At 33.6% G+C, this 12500-nt stretch overlaps 1 long non-coding RNA gene across 2 annotated transcripts; it reads left to right on the top strand.

The window, feature by feature from the left end:
• Positions 1-244: 244 nt before the first annotated feature.
• Positions 245-8472, top strand: LOC119614782. Of its 2 annotated transcripts, none has more exons than XR_005232365.1 (3): positions 245-533; positions 3963-4139; positions 7836-8472. It is a non-coding gene; the product is annotated as an uncharacterized LOC119614782 (long non-coding RNA). The 2 variants fall into 2 exon arrangements; XR_005232364.1 differs by having other exon boundaries at positions 3963-4174.
• Positions 8473-12500: the final 4028 nt, after the last annotated feature.

Raw genomic sequence — 12500 nt, 5'->3', positions numbered from 1 at the left:
TATATAATTGTCATTTACAATGTATTCGTGTTATCGACAAGTTATAAAACGTTTCCGAACTTTGAAATCGTATAATCGATATATTGGTCTATCACAAATCAAATACTATTTTTACTATTTATCTTTCTCTTATCTTGTAGCCTGAGTTATTGTCTATGGGTCCCGGCATACTTTTAGGCATTTGAATGAATGATATTCACTGTGATCGGTATAGGTTATTAATTATTAGTGAATGTCAGCCTTATTCTCAGCTGGAGTTATTTACAATTATTATTTATTTAACTAGATCACTATATCCACTTTAAATTATTTAACTAATAAATAATATTTTAAAACAAATAATTATATAGTATGTTTTACAACAAACACTAGAGTAATACGTGTGAAATAATCATCTCACCTTATTATCCCATCGTTACTATTCCTAAAAGGTAAACAGATCACTGCCTAAACTTTCATCATCAACTTAACCAAACTTTGCTTAGAAACCGGAATTTTTATAAATGCTGTTTATAAATCCAATTTGGAAGCGAGTAAGTACTTCTTTAAAATCGTGTCAGTCCTTTGATTAATTGATCTATCGTAAGTGTGAAAATTTACTAGAAAGAACATTAAGTAGAAGAATTTCAGAATGTCATACTCGGAATAGCATTTCAATCAGGATCCGACTTTTTCAAACGAATTATGACTTTTTTAAAAACTATTTATTAAAGAAAATGAAAAAAAAATCGTCTAAACTAAAAAAATATTTATTAAATGTTGACTAATATGTTAACAATTCATTGTTAAAATTCCCATAAAAATATATCTTTTTATATTAATCAAATACGTAAAAATTCCCATAGATAAAATGATAAATGTCGTCCACAGCATGGATCTAAAAACTTGACGAGTATTACTGTCGAAATATTTATGTATTCTGTGTTTTTAGGAATGAATAATACAAATTTCCCAAGAAATGAGTTGAATGAAATAATATGAGTTATTTTGATGATGCCACTAGACATTTACAAACAAATTTTGTAAAAAAGAACACAAACAAAAATATAAAAGTAAATTGGAGCAATTCCGACTAAATGATACCCTACACTAGATATGATAAGCTTGGGACAATTATGAACCACTATGTAGGAAATGAATGTTTGTTGGTAAAAACAAAAAACTTATATAGTATTCACTAAATGTATTATCGTCCGATGTTCAGAAACTCAGTTTCCTGGACGTAATTCCTAAGAGTTTTCCAATCAGTGTTCGTGAGGGATATTATATTATTATATCCGTAATAACATCTCCTCCAAGATATTTGGATCAATGGCAAAGAAAGTGCTCCAGAGTTTCACTGTCCTCTCTACTTGCTTTACATTCGTCTGAATCCTCACGTCCAATTTTTTATAGGTGAGCCCGTAATCCTGTGTGTCCACTCAGAATATGTACCATCATATTAACCTCAGATTCCTATTGTTATTTGCTCTAAAGCTCCGCTTGACCAAGACATTCTATCTGGGATCAGCGTTTCAAATTTCCGACATATTTTGTCTCTTGTATGCGATCGGGCACGACAGCTTACAGCTTTCCAATGTGTCCAGTATACATTGATAACGTGTCCTAAAACCGCTGTAATTCAGTTCACCTAAAGTTATGAGCCGTTCGGCTGTAAGTTAGTTAGTTAGTTAGTTAGTTAGTTAGTTAGTTAGTTAGTTAGTTAGTTAGTTAGTTAGTTAGTTAGTTTTAGTTAGTTAGTTAGTTAGTTAGTTTTAGTTCGTTCGTTAGTTCGTGTTATTCGTTCGTTAGTTAGTTCGTTCGTTCGTTCGTTCGTTCGTTCGTTTTCGTTAGTTAGTTCGTTCGTTCGTTCGTTGTTCGTTCGTTCGTTCGTTACGTTCGTTCGTTAGTTCGTTCGTTCGTTCGTTCGTTCGTTCGTTCGTTCGTTCGTTCGTTCTTCTTCGTTCGTTCGTTCGTTCGTTTCGTTCGTTCGTTCGTTCGTTTCGTTCGTTCGTTCGTTCGTTCGTTCGTTACGTTCGTTTCGTTCGTTCGTTTCGTTCGTTCGTTCGTTCGTTCGTTTCGTTCGTTCTTCGTTTCGTTCGTTCGTTCGTTCGTTCGTTCGTTCGTTCGTTCGTTCGTTCGTTCGTTCGTTCGTTCGTTCGTTCGTTCTTTTCGTTCGTTCGTTCGTTCGTTCGTTCGTTCGTTCGTTCGTTCGTTCGTTCGTTCGTTCGTTCGTTGTTCGTTTTCGTTCGTTCGTTCGTTCGTTCTTCGTTCGTTCGTTCGTTCGTTCGTTCGTTTCGTTCGTTCGTTTCGTTCGTTCGTTCGTTCGTTCGTTCGTTCGTTCGTTCGTTTCGTTCGTTCTTTCTTAGTTCGTTCGTTCGTTCGTTCGTTCGTTCGTTCGTTCGTTCGTTCGTTCGTTTCGTTCGTTCGTTCGTTCTTTCGTTCGTTCGTTCGTTCGTTCGTTCGTTCGTTCGTTTCGTTCGTTCGTTCGTTCGTTCGTTCTTCGTTCGTTCGTTCGTTCGTTTCGTTCGTTCGTTCGTTCTTTCGTTCTTCGTTCGTTCGTTCGTTCGTTCGTTCGTTCGTTCGTTCGTTCGTTCGTTCGTTCGTTCGTTGTTCGTTTCGTTCGTTCGTTCGTTCGTTCGTTCGTTCTTTCGTTCGTTCGTTCGTTCGTTCGTTCGTTCGTTCGTTCGTTTCGTTCGTTCGTTCGTTTCGTTCGTTCGTTCGTTCGTTCGTTCTTCGTTCGTTTCGTTCGTTCGTTCGTTCGTTCGTTTCGTTCGTTCGTTCGTTTCGTTCGTTTTCGTTCGTTCGTTTCGTTTTCGTTCGTTAGTTAGTTAGTTAGTTTAGTTTTGTTAGTTAGTTAGTTAGCTAGTTAGTTAGTTAGTTAGTTAGTTAGTTAGTTTTAGTTAGTTAGTTAGTTAGTTAGTTAGTTAGTTAGTTCGTTCGTTCGTTAGTTAGTTCTTCGTTGTTAGTTCGTTCTTGTTCTTTTTTTCGTTATTTTTCGTTATTCGTTAGTTCGTTAGTTGTATAGTTAGTTGTTAGGTGGTATACCTACACCTTGCCCTAGGCCTAAATCGGACATGTTGTGCGCTCCTTAACCAACGCCCACATATGTACATTTCTAATTTTTCTAACTCGATATCACAATTTCCAATATGTTTTCAACAATACCACCAACAATCTTTACCTGACACTCCTATGTAGGGTGTTTAGTACAATAAAATTAAATTTCATTCGAAAAAAAGAAACATAATTTTCAAAATGCATTTTATATTTACTATATGCTCTTTTAGTGTAGTAGTTGTTATTTCTGAAGTATCTGGTAGACAAGCTGTAACACAACGAGATACTATTGCAATTCTTCTACATTACAACAACACAATTTTATGAAAAAGGCCTCTAAAGAGCTTTTCTGTGACGTCATATGGAAAAACAACGTATTTAGAGTAAAACTAATATAGCTTTTCACTGAAAAGCATGCGCATTTTCCGATACGGTCTCTTTTTTCTAACCGACACACATTCAGCCATTGATTCATTCATTAACGTTTCCTCGCAGAACGTATTTCTGTGTTACGGTATTTCGAATAAAAATGAAAATGAACATCAAGCATTCTTTAGCATGAAATTTCTGTTAAAAATTTTATGGAAAATTCAGTGCAACGCGGACATTGGCCCCTTTAGCAAGTGTATACGGTAAAACGTTCAAATCGAGTTTTAAATTTCTTTTTTTGAGAAAATTTGTAAAAAATATATATATATAACGGCAGAAAAAAAAGAAAATAAAACGCAACGAAACAATAACAATTTGTATGGACTTTTACAACAACGGTGCGGTGTATAAAGTTATAAAGTGAATTTTTCTATATATATAAAAATATATATATTTAAAGTGAGAAACAAATATTATATATATATTTCTTGTTCTGTAGTTTATAAAAAACACACAGTATTGTTTGAAATAAAAATTTTAAAACTTTTTTTTAGTTTTTAATTTACTCGTTGCTTATAGAACTACATTTCAACGGAAATTTCAGTTTGACCGTAAAAAAAAGAAGAAAGAACAACTTTTGAAAGGCGGCACTTGTATGCAGTTTTTTTTTTTTAAATCAACAATAAACCGTTAAACAGCTGAAATCAAATGGGATTAAATATTTATCAAAAGTGCTTTTAAATAAATACGTTTGAAAATACAAAGTGTATTAATTGAAATATATAAAAGAATATTGAAATTTTTAACAAAATATTATAATGGATTGAATGAAAAAATTAATTATTCTAATTAATAAATAAATCATATATAAAAAAAATAAAAAAAAAGAAAACAAATTTTAAAATATAGAAATATTTAAAAAGAAAATTTTTTCAAACTCGTAATAGATTTGTTAAAATATTATTTCGATTTGTGCACAATGTTTTAAAATTGTGTCATTTTCAAAATATAAAGTTGCTTTTTATACAGATAATTCCTACTTATATAATACATGGTGCTGCAATTAGGAAAATAGGTTTATGGAGGCATGATAGAGGGACATTTAATTTAACTCTTCTTAAATCGAAAATAACAGGGAATACATCTTCAGGAACATTGCTCCACATACATACGTAGGATACGGCTGAAGTATAAACTTTCCCTATGCAGTCCACTGTCCAATCAAATGGGCGTGTTCTTGACGAAAGATGTGTTTTGCGTACAAATATATGGGCAACGGAATGAGTAGCCTAATTTCAGAGGAACATTTTCCAAATTATGAAATATAAAACACATTGCAATGTTGCTTTAGTGAATCGATATAGTTGAATGGATAATTGGATTAGTGTCAGTAATAAGTATCTCCGTCCTCTTATGTGCGCAGTCGAGTAGCTCCATAATAGAAGCTCTGACCCATACATATATAGGAGTTGCATTTCATTTTCTATGGGATATACATAAATAATATAAATCTTGAAAGCTGTAGTGAAGTGCTCACATGGTGTAAAGCACATAGATATATGTATGTCTTTTACCATTTTAGAAATGCGAGGCCCTTGAATACTTCTTTCGACACTTCAAAAATTCGTTAAGTCATGCCTAAAGCCTCAAGATTTCTGATTTCTTAAATATAGATGAAACAGCATTATATACCATGAGCAACCTTAAGTCTTTCTAGGTTTAAAATCGAAACCATTAATACCACCCCATTCAGAGATGAACGATGAGAGTTTAACGTGAACACCTGCCTTGATGGCCTAATTTCACGGTGGTCTTTTTCATCCACTGGGTAGACTAGAGACGGTCTACCACGTGCCCCTGAATTCTTCAATGAAGAACTCAGGTACAAATTTTGTACATGGCTGAGCCGGTCCATGTACAAGCACTTTGTTAAAGAACTCGAGCTATCTAATCTTTTGCCATAGTAGCCCCGTTGCGGAATAAGAGGCAGCATGGGATCAATCCCAATGCAAACCCCGACAAGGAAAAAGCAATCACTGGTCTAAGGCCAATAGAAGAAATAGGTGACTAGTCCCAACATCAGGTGAAATCATTCATTATTATGCATTATTATTATTATTATCATTGCATTATTCAAAATGCAATCCCCATCTTCTAATGACCCATTCGAGTGCATTCCTTAACCTCTTTAAACCCGCGCAACCACACTACTGAGATGGCTCTGTTGTTTTGGCAACAGCACCCAGAGACATATTTGGTAGTCCGAAATACCCAACAAAATGGATCAGGATCCCTCTTTTATGAACCGATCAATGTAACAAAGGAAATAGGAATTTCCAAAGTCAATTAATTCCAATATATGGAGGCTTCCCCGATCTTTTACGAATTTTCTCATCAGTTCCATTCCTATGATCATAAAGATCGCTCTACGGGATGACAGCAACCATTGAATACTAACCTGACAATTCCCCAGCATATACCGGCGTCCCATTACGCGACCGGTAAGAAATACCGATCGGGTTTAGGAATCCAGCATATGCTGCTTTGTACACAGACCTGTTCGAACAGAGAATTATCCAACCCATTAGGCATAGGATATATCAGTCCTTAAACCAACATTCTCTCCCCGCGATTTTGGGTATTAAACCACAGCCACTACGTGGATCCCGAAGGAACCTCAACCAATTGACCGGTCAGGACTAGGTCCTGTGGGCAACCCGTAGTGCCAGATTATATTTTGCTCTGGTTAGACCCCATGCCAAATCATTCCAAGGCGAAGCCAAGGATACATTTGACATCACCAGTTTATAGTCCCGGCTGACTAGAGATACTGGTAGCATCTCTTTACCCCGAGATTGCAATACACCATGATGGACATTTCATCATGGAAACTTGCCCCGGGGGGGATCCCATTCAGAGATGGTCGTGCTTGGGCGATTCATTCATGTTATGTCTCAATCTGCAAAAGGCTTAACCCTTAATTGAATGTCTAAAAATGACAGATATCGCTGTCATCGGCAAAAGTGTAGATAGAGTTGGAAGCTTGACATAGAAGATCGTCCATATAAAAACAACACAGGCCTCAAAGATTTAAAAAAAATGTCTAAACCCAGAGAGCTAACTATGCATTTCTAAAGGATTGAATATGGCAATATCATAAGAAATCTCAAGAAGCATGGAAATATTACGGAGATTAAACCTTTATTTTTAAGTCCACAAATTAGATTTTCCGACGACGTAACGGATTTTATGAATCAAGGTGTCTTTCCGCTATGATAAGGTCTTAAATATGGCCAAAACCGGAATTTTTCAGTTTTTTGGACGTGATATCACAAAAACCTGATGCGATAGAGAAATTCTGAAATTCCGAATTCATATTCGGATTTAGAAATGAATACTTTGGTCTCTGGATTGAAAAGTTGATGGCCTGTGTAATGAATAGAGTGGGAGAAAAAACGAAGGCCTCCGATACTCCTGAAGTAATTTTGAACACGTATGATGAGATCCCATCTATAACATCATCTACGGAAGGCATAGGTTCGTTTTTGATCGCTAAATACTTCAAAAAATGCAAGTTTCATTTTACATTTTATAACATTGTTATTATAAACTATTCCCGTCGATGAAAATTCTGTTCAAATATAGGTTAGGTGTGTACTAATCATAGATTCGATGAAATATAACTAGGCCGCTGTTGTGCATTCCTTTATATGAAAAATGTTTGTAGGAAAATTCGTATATACTGCTCTATAAAGGCATAATCGTCCGATGTTCAGAAAGTGTTATCGTTCGAAGTTCCAGACACTTTCGTTCGTCCAATTTTATATCTGTAGTTGTGAAATAGGATACGTACCATCATACTAAGACTAAGCTCGGTTTGATCATTCTGAAGGGGCTTTCCGCCTGACTTATGTTTATGATTTTGCATACGGTTTTATTATTCCAAGTGTCCGAATTAGTTCACTTAGCAATCGTTGTTTAAAGGTCCTTTATAGTAAATATACTCTTTCGGTACAGATTATTCCCGAGTGGAAAGTTAACCATATGATGCAAAGCTTACCTCTGAAAGACTAGTCAGTTAAGGCTCTCTTACAGTCCAATACGGTCTTAGATTTCAACTTATCACCTAATATCCCCCAATTGCCTTCTAGCTCTCGGGAAATATATTATCAACTATGAGAATAAATGAGAAGATTCCAAGTTACAAATTTCATTAAAGTCGGTTCAGCCCCCTTTAGACGTGGTAGACGAATATACATATAGCTGGGTATACTTTGTATATCTGATGCCAATCTTGCAGTAGTTGAGCTGAATGTATGACCTAATAGAACTAATAAAACATTAATAAAAACAAATTTCTATATTTTAAAATTTTATTCGCAAAAACATAACAATAAAATATTTATTTCTTTTCGCAAAAAAATTAGTGCAAGTTACTTCATAAAAAAGTTATAAAAAAATAAATGTACAACTCTCTCCCTAAATTAATTAAATCAAACAAATAAATATCAATTAAAATTTAATTAAACAACAACAAAAAAACCTTTTGTGCCACTTGAGTGATTAAATGAATATTGTGCGTATTTAAAAAAATTAAATTTTATATTAAACAAAATTGATACAATTTACGTTGTGTTTTTAAATTGTGAAATTTTCAACTTCATCAGACAATTGATTGTTCGAGTGGATTAGAGGAGATCTACAAAAAAAAAAACAAAAATTCATCAAACATTTGGAAAAAACAACTTGGATATAAACACTTTACTACATGGAGTAGAATACAGGTTGGTGTGTTTGGATTTGATTAATTTATTGTCTCTTAATTGTGTCATTAATTTAGTTGACATTTTTTTCTGTGTCTCTTTTGTGTTCATCTCCTGTTTTTTGGGGGGTTTTTATGTTTCACCTAAAAAGTGACAAATTAAAATGTGTTCAAAGCCACATTGAAATGAATAGAAAGTATATATTTCAATTAACTTAACAAATGTATTTATATGATGGATTAATTGTGGAGGTCGGTGTATTTTATTTTTGGAAATGTTTGACTTTCACTAAGGGAGGAGGGGAGGTCCGTTAAGGCTATAGACTAGACTATAGACTAAACTATAGACTAGACTATAGACTAGACTATAGACTAGACTATAGACTAGACTATAGACTAAACTATAGACTAGACTATAGACTAGACTATAGACTAGACTATACACTAGACTATAGACTAGACTATAGACTAGACTATAGACTTGACTATAGACTAGACTATAGACTAGACTATAGACTAGACTATAGACTAGACTATAGACTAGACTATAGACTAGACTATAGACTAGACTATAGACTAGACTATAGACTAGACTATAGACTAGACTATAGACTAGACTATAGACTAGACTATAGACTAGACTATAGACTAGACTATAGACTAGACTATAGACTAGACTATAGACTAGACTATAGACTAGACTATAGACTAGACTATAGACTAGACTATAGACTAGACTATAGACTAGACTATAGACTAGACTATAGACTAGACTATAGACTAGACTATAGACTAGACTATAGACTAGACTATAGACTAGACTATAGACTAGACTATAGACTAGACTATAGACTAGACTATAGACTAGACTATAGACTAGACTATAGACTAGACTATAGACTAGACTATAGACTAGACTATAGACTAGACTATAGACTAGACTATAGACTAGACTATAGACTAGACTATAGACTAGACTATAGACTAGACTATAGACTAGACTATAGACTAGACTATAGACTAGACTATAGACTAGACTATAGACTAGACTATATAGACTAGACTATAGACTAGACTATAGACTAGACTATAGACTAGACTATAGACTAGACTATAGACTAGACTATAGACTAGACTATAGACTAGACTATAGACTAGACTATAGACTAGACTATAGACTAGACTATAGACTAGACTATAGACTAGACTATAGACTAGACTATAGACTAGACTATAGACTAGACTATAGACTAGACTATAGACTAGACTATAGACTAGACTATAGACTAGACTATAGGCTAGACTATAGACTAGACTATAGACTAGACTATAGACTAGACTATAGACTAGACTATAGACTAGACTATAGACTAGACTATAGACTAGACTATAGACTAGACTATAGACTAGAATATAGACTAGACTGTAGACTAGACTATAGACTAGACTAGACTATAGACTAGACTAGACTAGACTAGACTATAGACTAGACTATAGACTAGACTAGACTATAGACTAGACTATAGACTAGACTATAGACTAGACTAGACTATAGACTAGACTAGACTAGACTAGACTAGACTAGACTAGACTAGACTAGACTAGACTAGACTAGACTAGACTAGACTAGACTAGACTAGACTAGACTAGACTAGACTAGACTAGACTAGACTATAGACTAGACTAGACTATAGGCTAGATTATAGACTAGACTATAGACTAGACTATAGACTGGACTATAAACTAGACTATAGACTAGACTAGACTATAGACTAGACTAGACTATAGACTAGACTAGACTATAGACTAGACTAGACTATAGGCTAGATTATAGACTAAACTATAGACTAAACTATAGACTAAACTATAGACTAAACTATAGACTAAACTATAGACTAAACTATAGACTTAACTATAAACTAAACTATAGACTAGAATATGGACTAAACTGTAAACTAAAATATAGACTAAACTATAGACTAAACTATAGAAAAAACTATAGACTAAACTATAGACTAAACTATAGACTAAACTAAACTAAACTATAGACTAAACTATAGACTTAACTATAGACTGGAATATGGACTAAACTATAGACTAAACTATAGACTATACTATAGACTAAACTATAGACTAAACTATAGACTAAACTAGACTAAACTATAGACTAAACTATAGACTTAACTATAAACTAAACTATAGACTTGAATATGGACTAAACTATAGACTAAACTATAGACTATACTATAGACTATACTATAGACTAGAATATAGACTCAACTATAGACTAGGCTATAGACAAAAAATATAGACTAAACTGTAGACTAAACTATATTCTAAACTATAGACAGGATTAGCTGGATATTGCGAATAAATGTAGAAACTGTTGCCTTGCACTGACACTGACTGACGTTAAATTGTTTTAGAAAGTACAAGTCCCAGTGTTAGCACTCCAAAAAACTTGCAGATATACATACTAATGTATGTTTCTTTTATTTTTTATTTTGAAAGTCCCCATATTAGCACTTCTAATAACTAGGTCTCTGAAATGTATTATTTTGTAAAAAAAAATTTTAAAAGGTCACACAATTCTTAAAGCAACATCAATTTCCCTCCCTTTATACAAAAGTGACAATTTTCTTATTATTTATGCCATTACTGGGAATAGCTTCTTTCACCTTACTACCGCAAAATTACCAACAATAACAATGGCAATAATAATAAACAATAACAAAAAAAAAAAAAACAAATTCCCAATGGTAACCATATCCACCTACTATACTGACGAAAGCGCGAGAAACGCCTTACTCTAGAGTTTACAACAATTCACACAACGTAAATTGTTTACTTTTAAAGCTGGAAGGGATTTCTAAGAGGTACTTTTTGATTTGAAATTAACAAAGACAAATTGTCATGTTTCCTTTTTTTCTTAGTTGTGTCAGAGAGAACGATATACCAGAATCACAAGAAAATAGTGTGTAACAAAGTATCATTAAATGTAGGGATTAAATGATGGTGATTATTATGGGTGTCTGGTAGATAAATGTTGCAAGTTTTTTCTTTCCATTTTTTGTGTTGGTCAGTTAGTCATCGCAAATTTTTTGACCATAGAATCTTAAATATATGCGTTACTATATATTGTTGGGTATTATTTATTTTACTGTGCATTAACTATTTAGATGTTGCCAAATAATGTTTGTAATTTACCAAGTACGTGATCAAGATTTACATGACACCGTAATTTGTAATCAATTTTTGTTGTAGTTTTATTTTGAATACAATTCCATAGCAGTTATTTTCCTTAAGTTAAGGGGATGTTATGAGTGGACAATTTATTATGTTATGCGTTTGGAAAACTGTTAATTAAACAATTTCAACAACTTTTGGGCAATGTTTGTTATTCATTTGAAAATGCGGTACTATGCGGTACTTCTTGAAATATGCCTGTACTAAAATAAATATCTCACTCTGCACTCGTGCCGAACCTGTTACATATACAAATACATACAAATGTATGTGTATTATGTTGTTACGATTAATCTTCCTCCTGGTCCAGTATGTATGCCTATAATATGACTTAACGATTTACTACCAAAGGCTAACGGAGTCAAAGACGTGATGATAATGTCAGATCATTTTGGACATTCTGCAATTAAAAATCAAAACTTGAGTTCAAAATTGTTCCAACATCCATTCTTCGATTGCATTCGATACAATAACCAGGGAAATGTGAGTATCTTTCCGAAACAGTTTCGCCCGAGGACGATCCGTTAATTTGAGATTCTTTGGTAATTTCCCTTCCCCTTGTGTCCTGGAACCTGAAATAATTCGATAAAGATGGACAGAAATGTGAATATCCAGGCAATATGAAAATCACTTTGCGAAGCAGTTTCTTTCAAGAACTTATATGTTGGGACATGGAGTGAATGCAATAGAGAATCTTATCATTCGACATTATCATGTTTAATATCAGTGCCTTGAGAAAGGCAAGACTCAATAAGTCTTTTTCTCAAAATTTTGTTATCATATGTTTCTAGAGGCCGTGTTCTAACTGTTCCAAATTTAATACAAATTTCGGAAAGCAGCGCTATCGATGTACTTTGGCAATCCTTTCAGATAAATGACTTATTATATCCATGCTTAATCCTAACATATATCTTTATTATTAGCATCAGAGTAATTTTCGAAATAGGACCATTAAGGGCTTGGGTCAATTTTGATTCTACCTTTATAGAATTTTCAAGAGTGATTAATTTCATAAAACAAAACATCGTTTTATGAAGCGAACCTTATATGGGGCATAGGGACCAAGATGTAACGATTCTCATGA

Source organism: Lucilia sericata, unplaced genomic scaffold (genome assembly GCF_015586225.1).
Source record: "Lucilia sericata isolate MDLA Ls3-8-SP2 unplaced genomic scaffold, ASM1558622v1 Contig003396F_arrow, whole genome shotgun sequence".
Lineage (NCBI taxonomy): Eukaryota > Metazoa > Arthropoda > Insecta > Diptera > Calliphoridae > Lucilia > Lucilia sericata.
Note: the sequence above shows the minus strand (reverse complement) of the source record. Positions and strands in the feature narration are given on the sequence as shown.